This window comes from Trichechus manatus, unplaced genomic scaffold, assembly GCF_000243295.1.
Source record: "Trichechus manatus latirostris isolate Lorelei unplaced genomic scaffold, TriManLat1.0 scaffold00067, whole genome shotgun sequence".
Taxonomy (NCBI): Eukaryota; Metazoa; Chordata; class Mammalia; order Sirenia; family Trichechidae; genus Trichechus; species Trichechus manatus.
This window is the reverse complement of record NW_004444003.1, coordinates 6,274,910-6,287,965: the sequence shown is the minus strand read 5'-3', so window position 1 is coordinate 6,287,965 and position 13,056 is coordinate 6,274,910. Positions and strand designations below refer to the sequence as shown.

General features: G+C 41.2%; 1 protein-coding gene across 16 annotated transcripts in view; it reads left to right on the top strand.

Moving 5' to 3' along the window:
- CELF2 (CUGBP Elav-like family member 2) overlaps positions 1-13,056 on the top strand; it is a 389,761-nt gene that overhangs the window by 281,389 nt on the left and 95,316 nt on the right. The gene's annotated exons all lie outside the window — the stretch shown is intronic.

The window sequence follows — 13,056 nt, the reverse complement described above, 5'->3', positions numbered from 1 at the left end:
AGTTTCATTAGTTTTGCTTTGCTTTTCACCATGGACTGCCAAAAGAACAATCTGTCTTGGAAGAAGTACAGCCAGAATGTGAGGATGGTGAGACTTCATCTCACATACTTTGGGCATGTTATCAGGAGGACCAGTTCCTGGAAAAAGGACATCATGCTTGGTAAAGTAGAGGATCAGCGAAGAAGAGGAAGACCCTCAATGAGATAGATTGTCACAGTGGCAGCAACAGTGGGCTCAAGCGTAACAACAATCATGAGGATTGTGCAGGGTTGCCATGAGTCGGAACCAACTCAAAGGCACCTGACGACAACACCACCACAACGACTTTATTTGGGAACTCAGTTGACTGGCGCAATTGGTTATTATATCACAAAGACACAGTTACAGAGAAGGAAGAGCCGGAACGTAATCATAGAAATTATTTTCTCTTCACAATAACATTGTTAAACACAAGTAATAATAATACCTTATACCGAAATGACAGCTAAACAGATGCCAAATATACTTTAAAAAAAAAAAAAAAAAACCTAGCCTGTTGTCATTGAGTCGATTCCAACTCATAGTGACCCTATAGGACAGAGTAGAACTGCCCCATAGGGTTTCCGAGGAGCACCTGGTAAATTTGAACTGCCAATGTTTTGGTTAGCAGCCAAGCTCTTCACCACTGTGCCACTAAGTGTGCTAGAGTGTTAAGAAAAAGTAGTGTAGATTTTACCTTTGTAAGTAATAGGCTGTAATGCTTCCAAGAGAAATTAAGAAAGGATCAACATTCTTCTTGAATGGCAGCGCTTCTGAAAGCATTACACCCACACTTTGTTTATAACAATTATTTTCCATTCATATTCCATGCCTATTTTAAACCTATTCATTTTTTTTCTAATTTTAAGAATAAACAAAGCAAAATGTAAGCCTATGTTATTATTTAGTATGAAAACACAGAACCTAATCATAGCTAATGAGTATAATAAATGCTAGGCTGTACCTCTTCTTGTTTAGTATGTGTTTTATATACAGAAGGTAACATAGGATGAATAACTAGGATGCCAAGTTACAGATGGGGTTGTGGAATGTTATTTGACAGCCGATTAGAGTAATCTGTCAGAAATGATGACTTAATCACCATAACAGACTCCAAATTCCCCCATAGAATTCCACCCAGAGTAATCTAATTTTCCTGCAATATTTCACTTTATTTTTTGCCAGGACTAAATGGTTACACTACTTGTTCTCCCTGCCTCTGATATACCACATGATTTTGACAAAATTTAAATAGTAGCATCATTACAACTTAAAAAACTGACTTGGAGCCTGATAATCCAAAAGCAGATATATAATTCTAGGTTCTGTATGTTTTTCTCCATCATTGGATTATTTAAAAAAAAAAAAAAAAAAAAAAAAGACAGTTGCCATCACATCACTTGCAACTCATGGTGACTCCAGGTATGTCAGATTGTTCCAAAGGGTTTGCAGTGGCTGATTTTTTTGGAATTAAGTCACCATGCCTTTCTTCCAAGGGACCTCTGAGTGGACTCAAGCCTCCAACATGTCGGTTAGCAGCCAAGTGCATTAACCGTTTATGCCACCCAGGGCCTCTGCTGGATTATTAATATTTATGGAAAAAAACAAAAGAGGTAGAGAGTTGAGCAGTACTCCCTGTATGACCAAGAAAAGGGAGCAAGAAAGGCCATTTCTTTCAGTATGTTCTCTTAGCTTTTGTATGGGGCCTGGCTTTTCTGTCTCTCAAGAAAACTCTTATACTACATAAAATAATAATGATAGTGATAATAACTTTATTGAGCACTTACTATGCAATCAGTGTTTTAAGCACTTCATATGTATTAAGAAGTAGTAGGAAGTTATTTCCACTAAAATGGGCTGCTTTCTCTTGCTGGCATTTGCCATAGTAAGAGAAAGGATAACTTACACTTCTTTGTCAGTGTCACATTCAAATCCCCTTTTTTCTTGGCTCAAATAACTTTTATTAATATACATGTCAGCAAATATTGATTTAAAGTTTTCTACGCACCTACTGTGTTACTTCAGTTAATGATGATGTACAAAGAGCAATTTGGAATAGCACTGTGATTCAGAAAGTGTAGCTGAATCCGATACACTCTACTTCCACTATGGAAAATGTGTCTTCAGAAGGGTAACTATGTGTTCAGTGTTTTCTTAGAGTTCAAATAAATAGGCATTGTATAATTTAGCCAGTTAACATAAAACCAGATACCAGGGCCTTCCAACAGTAAGTGGTCCAAACTTTGATCCATCATTTTATGGATTCCAATGTACCCTTTCTCACTATCAGCTTGTGAATAAACCACAAAGTATAGGATCAATTAATGTTAGTGAATCAAAACCGTTATATTCCTCTCATAAAACAATTGATAGCTAATCTTGCTTATCATCAGTTTGTCATCAGCATAGGCTTAGAATATTCTGATAGATAGCTTGTCCTATGAAACAAACCTCAGAGTTCAGTTCAATTTTGTGTTTTATTTATACGAAACCGAAATGATTGTAGGGTTTAAACTAACATCGAACTTCTAATTTAGCACGTATATAGTTCCTTTATACTCAAATGTCACATTGTCTGGGGCTATACTTTCATGATGTGACTATAAAGTTAAAGCTGTGTTTTTTTTTGTTTTTTTTTTTTTAATCATCACAGCCTTTGGAGCTTTCTCTCCTGCTTTTTTCATGGCAAAAGCCAGCCAATAATTCTTGTTCTGGGGGTAATTTAAATATATATATATATGTATGTGTGTGTGTGTGTATACTATTCATGTACATATGTACATATAAATATATATCTGCATACTGTGTACATTCATATATATGTTTCTAACTGGGAAGAAACCTATACATTTAGGCAGTCTTTATGTTTCATATGGAAGAGGAAAATTTTGGTAATTTTACAGATTCTTAGAAACCCCAAACGCACTTGCCGCACAAGTGCCTTGGTACATGCTAGAGGCAATGTGGGCTAGAGTTAGAGGGCTTATACTCCAGCCCCAGACAAGCCTGGGATCAAATCCCTGCTTGACTACTTACCAGCTGTATGACTTTGGACAAGTTATTTAACCTAGTTCTTCCTTGGTTTCCTTATAAGTACCTATCTCATAAGGAGCCTTGGTGGCACAGTGGTTAAGCACTCAGATGCTAACCGAAAGATTGGTAGTTTGGACCCACCCAGCGGCTCCATGGGAGAAGGATCTGGCGATCGGCTTTCGTAAAGGTTGTTGTTAGGTGCTGTGGAGTCGATTTTCGACTCATAGCAATCTCACGCAACAGAGTAGAACTACCTTATAGGGTTTTCTAGGCTGTAATCTTTATAAGAGCAAATAGCCAGGTCTTTCTCCCATAGAGCCACTGGATGGGTTTGAACTGCCAACCTAGCGATTCACAGCGAAGCGGTTAACCACTGCACCACCAGAAAACCCGATGGGGTGGTTCTACTCTGTCACATGGGGTTGCTATGAGACGGAATTGACTTGATGGCACCCAACAGCAACCTGTCTCATAGGGTTGTTGTGAGAATTAAATTCGTTAGCATACGGAAAGAGCCTACAATACCTGGCACAGGAAAATTGAGGGTGAAGAGATTTCCTCAGTTTTCTCAAACATTACCTAAATTCTCCATTTCATTCTGCAGGAATACCCATGAGCCCCAAATCGGGTTTTGTCCCAGTGGTAAAAGCTGGTTTTGACTGATGTAACAAATTATTTTTATCATCTGTATTCTGGTAGAGGTGTCATTCCTTTAAAGATGTCTGAACAAGTTTATGATAGTGTTTCCAGAAAAAAACAAAAATCAGAGAAGTCCCAAGATTCTTGTTCAATACTAAGTCTACATTCCTAAAGCTACCTTTGTTTCTTCCCAGCCCCCATTTTGTAGAGCATAATAGAATAGTGACCGAAATAGGCAACTGTGAAGGGGGTACAATGGTTAAGCCCTTGGCTGTTAACCAAAAGGTTGGTGGTTCAAACCCACCAGCCGCTCTGTGGGAGAAAAGACCTGGCAATCTGTTCCCATAAAGATTACAGCCTAGGAAACCCTTTGAGGTAATTCTCTTCTGTCCTGTAGGGTGGCTATGAGTTGGAATTGACTCCACAGCACATAACAACAGCGCAGAGATAGGCAAGCCTATATAGCTTTGTTGTTGTTGTTAGTTACCATCAAGTTGATTCCAACTAATGGCAACCCCATGTGTGCAGAGTAGAACTGTGCTGCATAGGAATTTCAAGGCTGTGACCTTTCAGAAACAGATTACCAGGACTATCTTCTGAGGCATCTCTGGGTTGGTTTGAACCACCAACCTTTCAGCTAATAGTTGAGTGCTTAACCGTTTGAGCCAACCAGGGACTTCATATAGCTTTGGGAGTACCTTATTGGAGCCCTGGTGGCACAGTGGTTAAGAGTTTGACTGCTAACCAAAAGGTCAGCAGTTCAAATCCACCAGCCGCTGCTTGAAAACCCTATGAGGCAGTTCTCTTCTGTCCTGTAGGGTTGCTGTAGGGTCAGTATGAGTCGGAATCAACTCAGTGGCAACAGGTTTGGGTTTTTGGTTTTATTATAGTAGATGCCTTGACAGTACACGCAGTCTTTCATTTTAGGGGATGGCATACCTGCAGTTGCTGGCAACTCTTTTGAAATCTATTTTTACCATTCATAATAATTATTTTTAGAAAAATTCAGAAAATATAGGTGCTTTTGGTATTTCATAGACTATTATACAAACAAGATACGAAGTATCTTGCATGAATCACTTTTGCATTGTCATAGAGTGGAAGAAAAATGCCAGTTTGTCTTCACTGGCTGGAATCCTTTAGTTTTCGTATTTGGCGCATAGCCCTTTTGTGAATTCACTTCTTTCTTTGCCCTCTTTTTCTGCCTTTAAATATTTTATGGGTGGTAAACTTACAATATTTGCTATCACGGCTGCTGTCTCAAGGGGTCAGGATAGGTTTAATAATGAGATGCTTAACAGTGACTCTGTAAAACCCATTTCAGGTTAAAAATGGCATGTTTTATTGAATCTCGTGTTAAAGGTGCTTAACTCATAAATTGGTGATGGCTGGGATTAAACAAGTTTCAACATGAGTTCTCCTAGGTGTGAGAAGCTGCCAGGGTCACCTTCTTCTCAACCCATTTCCTTCTCCCGGGTCTTCTATCTTCTACTAGGCCCGTGTTAACCTTGGCTACTTAAACGCAGAATCTTCCTTTTATTCATCACAGAACTAAGGCAGAGGGATTGGGCGAAGTCACACTGGGCTCACTATCTAATGGGCACTCTGGAGGGTGCAGTTAGTGAAGGCTCGTGTTCTCTGACCCGGCATCATCTACTGTCACTGTGACGTGATGAAACTCGTAATGTAGGGAATGACAGCTGTTGCCAGAGATATGTCCCGTTCTGTGTACGGAAGTTACCCCCATAGTCTTTTGAGTAATGGCTTTGCTCCAAATCTGTAGCTTCATTTTCTTTTTCATGAGCTCAGCTGGGCTCTTCTGTGAGGAATTGAAGGTCAACACGTTCAGGAGAGAGGAGTGTCAGGTCATGTCAGAGTTCAGCCATTCTGAAGACAGTGGTTGGAAAACTCCGTTCTGAGGCCTGATGTGTATGGAGCAGAGGCAGAGGACCAAATGCTGGTCACTGATTAGGAGGTAGGCTAATAATGGGTGGGGCTTTATACTGCAAGACTTGTGTGCTCCAACACTAATAGACAACTTCCTACCAGGAAGTTGCAACTAGTGGCTGTGTCAAAGAGAAGTAATCTGCATATTGTCATTGATATGCATGTGTTTAGTTGTGGGGTATAGAAAGAACAGGGAGATAAGATCCTTATTCGCAAGAAGCTCTACCTCACTCAAAGCCTAATTAGACCCTGAAGAAACTGTACCTCAGTGTATTGCACTAACAGTGCTTTTCTCCAAGTGGCTCCAACTTTGCTTGATGGATGATGTCCGTGACTGTCACATAGATGTAACTGAAATTAAACAACTGATTTCCAAGGAACATACTTAGCTTCAGTCTTTCCCCTTACCCCTCCCTGCCCAAAAAAGGAAGAAAGATATGAAGCTCTTTTAAAGTCCCCTTTTATTATAATACTTCATTTGTTTTTAAATAAATAAGACTGAACAGAGAACAAGAAGTTAACCAGTGTCTTAATGTAACTTTCAGCAAAACGTTCTGCAGTAAAAGGAAGAAAAGTCATGTGCAGTCAAAGGAGTCTTCAAAGAAAAGAATTTAGAAGCCTTTCTTCATAGAAATATAAACTTGATGAGCTACGTTAAGTTAAATTTACTCCATGAACCAGGATCTGTCTCCAAAGCCATCCAAAACTTAAATCTTGCGGTTTCTCTGGGACTAGCCCTTTGTAGACAGAGTGCCAGGTATAAGACAACCAGAGACCTCATGCGGTCTTTTAAGCTAACTAACGGCAGCCGAATTGAACACAAGTATTAGATTCACTACTTCTGTTTCATCATGATTCAGGCAAACTACTTTGTGAATGTCAGAGGCTGGTGTTTATAAAATCGCATACTCATCAAACAGTATAGACAGGTCACGATAATACAGACCACTGAATATTTTTTCAGACACAGCCACTTGTGTTTGCTTATAGAGATGCAGCGTCAGTTTAATTGAGAATTGTCTCTTAGGAGACTCTTTGCAGATATCGTTGAAGATCATGTGCTCACTTACCAGGAGCAACTAGTCTCAAGTCTGACTCTGAGATTCTCTTACAACTGGAGAGTCATTGGACAAATTGGAATAATGGCTGAATTCTCCGAGCCTTCCCATATCTGCTGCTGTCACATTGGGATCTCCAAGTGCAGAGCACAGCATGGAGATCCAACCTCAGCCCCATCTGGCAGCAGATAAGCCAGTTTCCCTAATCACAATAGAAGCAGTACTGAGAAGCAGCCATCCTGAGACCATTGGCGTCATCTTTAGTTCTTGATAAAAGGTGATGAGGGTTGGCCCCTGGCTGCCAATTCTGGTTCCTAGGGCAACTTTAATTTTATTAATTTAACTTTAATTCAAGATTGAAAGGACTTGCAGTTTTCTTCTAAACTGAAATTCTTCTACTCATGAATATATTTCTCACTATGTGTCTTGCTGAGCTTTGGAATTTTCTATTTGGTGAATTACCCTTTAACGACTTCTATTGCTTCCTCTATTGGTTAGAATGTTATCACCATCATTCCTTAGTAATAATATTGTCTTTAGTTATCTAGTGCTGCTGTAACAGATATACCACAAATGAGTGGTTTTAACAAACCCCTGGCACTGGTGAACAGCAACCTCACACTCCAGAATCGAGTTGGTGAAGATCTGACTCTTTTAAACCTTGACTCCACCTTTTGAAACCAGGTCAGTCCTGCTTCAGGTGCTCCTTCCAACAGTTCTGCTGATCGCCGAGCTGCTCCAGGGATGGTCCTTTTCTTTTCTTGGAGGACAACAGATGTAGCTCCTTTGGCCTGTTTCCTGCCTGTAGAATTCTACGAGACAGACAGCCTTCTTTCCTTTCGTTCTTTCTCTGTCCCCTTCAGTCTAAGCTGATGGGTTTTCTGCTGTGATAGTTGGTTAGATCCATCAGTCATAGGCTTAATCTCTTTAACAAAAGATCGCGTAGCCATGTCCTTGGTGAACATTCTAGGACACGTGCCCTTAGTTTGTACAACAGAATTTTCCAAATCTTTAAGTTCTGTTTTCATTTTGCATAGTTCATTTTTAAGCCCATCTCTTTTTCTCTCGCATTTTATTATAAGTGGCAAGGAGAAACCACACAACCCCTTTAAGATCTTGCTTAGAAATCTCCTCAGCCAAATATCCAAGTTCATCACTTACAAGTTCTCCCTTCCACCAAACATTTGAATATAATTCAGACAAGTTCCTTGCCACTGCCCAAAACATTGCCCTTCCTCCGTTGTCCAATCACATGTTCATCGTTTTCTTTTAAAGCCTCACCAGAAGCACATTTAACATCCACATTTCTAGAAACATTCTGTTGCTGGCACCATATTTATTCCAAAAGAAGAAAGAGATTTTCTGTATAGCTCTCCTCACTTCTTCTGAGCCCTCACCAGAATTGCCTTTGATGTCCATAATTCTACCAACAGTCTCTTCAAGGCCATCTAGGCTTTTACTATTTGACACCTTCAAACTCTTCCAGTCTCTATCCATTACCCAATTCCAAAACCACTTCCGCATTGTAGGTATTTTTTAGAGTAGCACCCCCACTTCTTTGGTACCAAATTCTATCTTAGTTACCTACTACTTCTGTAACAGAAATACCACAAATGGATGGCTTTAACAAACAGAAATTTATTTTCTCACAGTTGAGGAGGCTAGAAGTCCGAACTCAGGGCACTGACTCTAGGGGAAGGTCATTGTCTCTTCAGCTTCTATTTCCTAGTTCCTTGGAGATCTCCATGTGGCTTGGCATCTATCTTCCCCCATCTCTGCTTGCTTAATCTACTCCTTTTATGTCTTGTAAGAAAGTGACTAAAGACACACTGTACACTAATCCTGCCTCATTAACATAGCAAAGACAGCCTATTCCCAAAGGGGATTAAACCACAGGCCTGGAGGTTAGGATTTACAATGCATATTTTTGGGGGACACAATTTAATCCATAACAAATAGGACCTATTTTCTTACTCTGTGCCTTTGAATACATTGTTCACTTCCCTGAAATGTCCTTCACCCATCTCCTGGTTAACATTAGGATTTTTCAGGACTAAACTCAAACCCTGCTTTATCTGAGAAACCTTCAGCTTGCTCTTCCTTTGTCTACATTGAGTGCCCCTTCTCTGAGTTCCCATGCTGCATGTCTTAGGGTGGCACATATCATACTGTGGGAAGTGGTTGATGTATCTGTTTGTCTCTACCACCACACTACACACTCCATCATGACAGTAACTCTTTTTCAGCCTTGTATTCCCAGCTTCGAACATAGTGCCTGGTAAAAGCAGACATAAAAGAATGACTGAGTAGTCCTAGAGTCATACCGGGTCAAATCTTTGAAACCATTTCCTGCCATAGGGAGAGAATCCCTTATTATAACTTGAAACTTTAAACTAGAATGCCTAATCCTTTGCAATAACATCCCTACTCCACTGAATAAATCTCCAAAACTTCTCGGAATCATGAGATTTTGAGGAGGTGAAACAAAATTATGAGAACAACTCCTCCAAACCATTTTTTGGTCTTCCTTGACATTTACATCTTGTATGTGATCACAAATTTGTAACTCAAATGAACTATTCATGGTAATGAGGCATTCTTAATACAGAACTGATTGAATACTTTTCTCCAAGAAGGTCACAGTGCTTTACATAATCTAAATTGTCTTCAGAACATGCCTGAAGTAGGATGACCACCCATTCAGAATTCACTGAGGTCTGACAATCCAGATCTCTGTGAAATTGATTTTCCCCCTCCGGGCCCAAGCAAGACCAAAACAAAGTTCAAGTCTGTAGTGGCGGTAACTGCTTCATTACTACCATTGTTACATTCCTGAGCCTCCTGGGTAGTCTAGGACAGAAACTGAGCTAATTCTCTCAGCAGCTATGAGGAAACCAAGAGTCAAGTCTTATCTTAAAGATACATAGATAAAGTGTTATGGGAGTTCAGAGGCAGGAAAGAGTACTTTCACCTAAAGGGATATTTCAGGTACCTTCAAGCAAGTGTTTTCTGGCTCCTCCAATGAGTAGAGCCTGCAGTTCTTCATCATATGTCTAAGCCCCATGTTGAACATTTTGTGGAGAAGTAGTGTGGTACAGGGGAATCAGCATTGGATTAAAAATAAGGAGATTAGATTTCAGATCCCAATGCTCATTAACCATTTGGGTGTCCTTAGTGAAGTCATTTATCCTCCTTAGACCTATAAGTTGAAAGCATTGGACTAAATGATTGCCAATCCCTTTGTAGCTTTCGAGGAGCCCTGGTTGCGCAGTGGTTAAAGCTCTCAGCTACTAACCGAAAGGTCAGCAGTTCGAACCCAGCAGCCGTGCCGTAGGAGAAAGATGTGGCATTCTGCTTCCATAAAGATTTACAGCCTTGGAAACCCTATGGGGCCGTTCTGCTCTGTCCTGTAGGGTTGCTATGAGTCAGAATCGACTCAGCAGCAGTGGGTTTGGTTTTTGGGTTTGCAGCTTTCGAGTAGAGTGATTCTTTCCTTGCAGCTTCCAGATTTCCTCCTCCACTCTCCATGCACTTGACAGATGAATCTGAACTCTCGTAGCGCTCTATCTGTGCTCCTTTTATCCCATTTGTCTCCCTTCCTTCAATTATGTTTATTTCTGTACATACATATCAGTCACCATGAGGACCTGTAAGCTCCCTGAGGGCAAAGTCATATTCATTTCATCCTTGTGTCTCACACATAATGTAGGTGCAATTATCTTGTCCCTCCTGTATCTTCATTTGCTCATGTTTCTGCCCATGCTTCTCTGACTGCCCTTTGTTCTCTCCTTCTGAAGCTCTTCTTTCTTGATATCCTCCATGATCTGCCCTTGGCTCTTGAATCTTTTCACTTTACATCCCCACCCTGGACAGTTTCATCCATGCCTATGGGTTCTGCCACCACTGCCCAAAGCAGACTCTAGAGGCCGGACCCCTCCCCAGAGTATGAGACCCATATTTCCAACTTCTCTCTATATCCCACAGCCACATCAAGTTCAGCATGTCCAGACCTGAACTTAGCCTCCCCTAAAACTACTTGCTCATGTTTTCCCTATTTGAGCAATGGTCCCACAGTATATACAGTTGTCTAGGCCCAAGACTGGCTGTCATCCTGGAGCTCCTCCTCTCCCTCATCCCCACAACCAGCCATCTACCACTGAAGTTTAGACCCTCATCAGTTTCACCTGGACTGTTTGCAGTAGCTTAGGTGTTCTCCCTGCCTGCTAGGCCTCCCTTCTATAATCCATCCTCCACACTGTAGCCAAAAAATGATTTTTCTAGAATGTAGATTTGATCTTATTGCCTTTGCTACTGAAAATCTTCAATAGCTGTCCCTTCACTCTTAGATAAACTTTCAGTTCCTTAGCACATGAGATTCTCTGTGCCAGGGATGCTGACCACCTTTGCAGCCCCCTCTAGTGCCTTTCTCCCACACATCTTGTACTTCTCCTAGGAGGAACTGTGCTCTTTCTCACCACTGTATCTTTGCACGGGATATTCCATTTGTTTCTAATCCTACTCCAACCTTCCTCTGCTGGGAAGTCCCATTTGTCCTTTAGGACACCAATCAGATACCACCTTTGTTAGAAAGCTTTCCCTTCCTCACCAGGCAGAATGAAGTGCCTGTTCTCCTGCACCCCATAACACGTTGTTCCTGTCTCTACATAGCACTTATCATGTGGTTCAGGTGGCTGTTTACATGACAGTCTCCCCCATGACACAGTGAGTACCTGAGGGGTGATGAACTGTCTTCACTTCACCTTTGCATTCCACTTCTTAGCCTAGAGCCTGGCAGATAGTAGGTGCTTCATAAATATTTGCTGGGCAAATGGATAGATGCACACAGGGAGGGTAGTTTATTCAAAGACTCAGTCCATCTTCCTCATACTTTTTTTTTTGTCTTCGTTCCATTACCTATAGGGTAAGGGTCACATTCCTTTAGCCAGGATTAGGAGTTTGCACAGTTTACCTTTGCTTGCTTTTTGGGTATATATTCCACTCTTTTCTAAAAAGACTAGACTACTTACTGACCCTGAAACATTCCATTCTCCTGCTAGTCTCTCCTCTACAAATTGAATATATTAAAGAATGAAATGGAAATACTAGTAGACGCCACATCTCAAGGCCTATGTTCTGTGCATAAGAGCATCTTGCCTTTTAGAATAAATGAAATAGCCCTGAATTATTTAGCTGCTTATCCCTTGACAGTACTCCCTCTTTCCTCATCCTCTTGTGTTTTGAAGACCCTGTAGGTGTTAGGTGCACGTGGTCCTAACTGCCTGATAATCATTTTCCATCATTTAAGTGCCAGAGCCAAGTACCAGTCCCCTTTCATTTAAATTAGATAAAACCCAGAGCTGTGGCTCATAAGTGATGGAAGTCCACTGGGGAAATTAAAGGTGCAGAGAGAACGGGACCCATTACAATAAAAGCATTTGCACAGCCAGTGATTCTGTCCACCCTGTGGCTTCTGTGTTCCTTGGGGTATGATGAAATATGAAACAAGAAGACCTTTGAAAGTAGTTTGAGGAATTTATTTTAATTGGAAATGGTGGTAGCATTCTGTGCTTGGAGTAAATTCTGTGGATCACACATAGTGGTGTGATCAGCATTGTATAAGCAATCAGAGAGGATCCAGTTCTGCCATGATTCAGGATTTTGACACCACTGTGTCTCAGGTAAGGAGCCCTGGTGGTACAGTGGTTAAAAGTGTGCTCGGCTTCTAACCAAAAAGTCAGTCAGCTGTTCGAACCCACCAGCTGCTCCACAGGAGAAGGATGTGGCAGTCTGCTTCCATAAAGATTTCAGCCTTGGAAACCCTATGGGGCGATTCTGCTCTGTCCTATAGGGTCACTGTGAGTCGGAATCGACTCATGACGTTAGTTGGGTGTTTCAGGTAGGAGCTCTGGTGGTGCAGTGGTTAAGTATTACACTGTTAACCAAAAAGTTGGCGGTTTGAACCCACCAGCTGCCCTGTGGGGAGAGAGATGTGGAAGTCTGCTCCCATAAAGGTTTACAGCCTTGGATACCCTATGGGGCAGTTCTACCCTGTCCTATAGGGTCGCAGTGAGTTGGAATCACCTCAACAGCAGTGGGTTTGGTATGAGTTGGTGTTTCAGGTTCTTTCTTATCCCTACATGCATACTGTTGTAAGGTCCATGCCTGTCTCCCTCCCTCCCTCCCTCCTTCCTTCCTTCTTTCCTTCCTTCCTTCTATTCATTCAGTGGCTTGGACAACCAAGTCAGTCAACAGCTAGACCTTAACATTACTTATTACATAACTGTGAGACCTGAGAAAAATCTATGTAGCAGACATGGAATAGCCAGAAGAAAAACAAGAATAATTTGCATTTAAGTTTGTA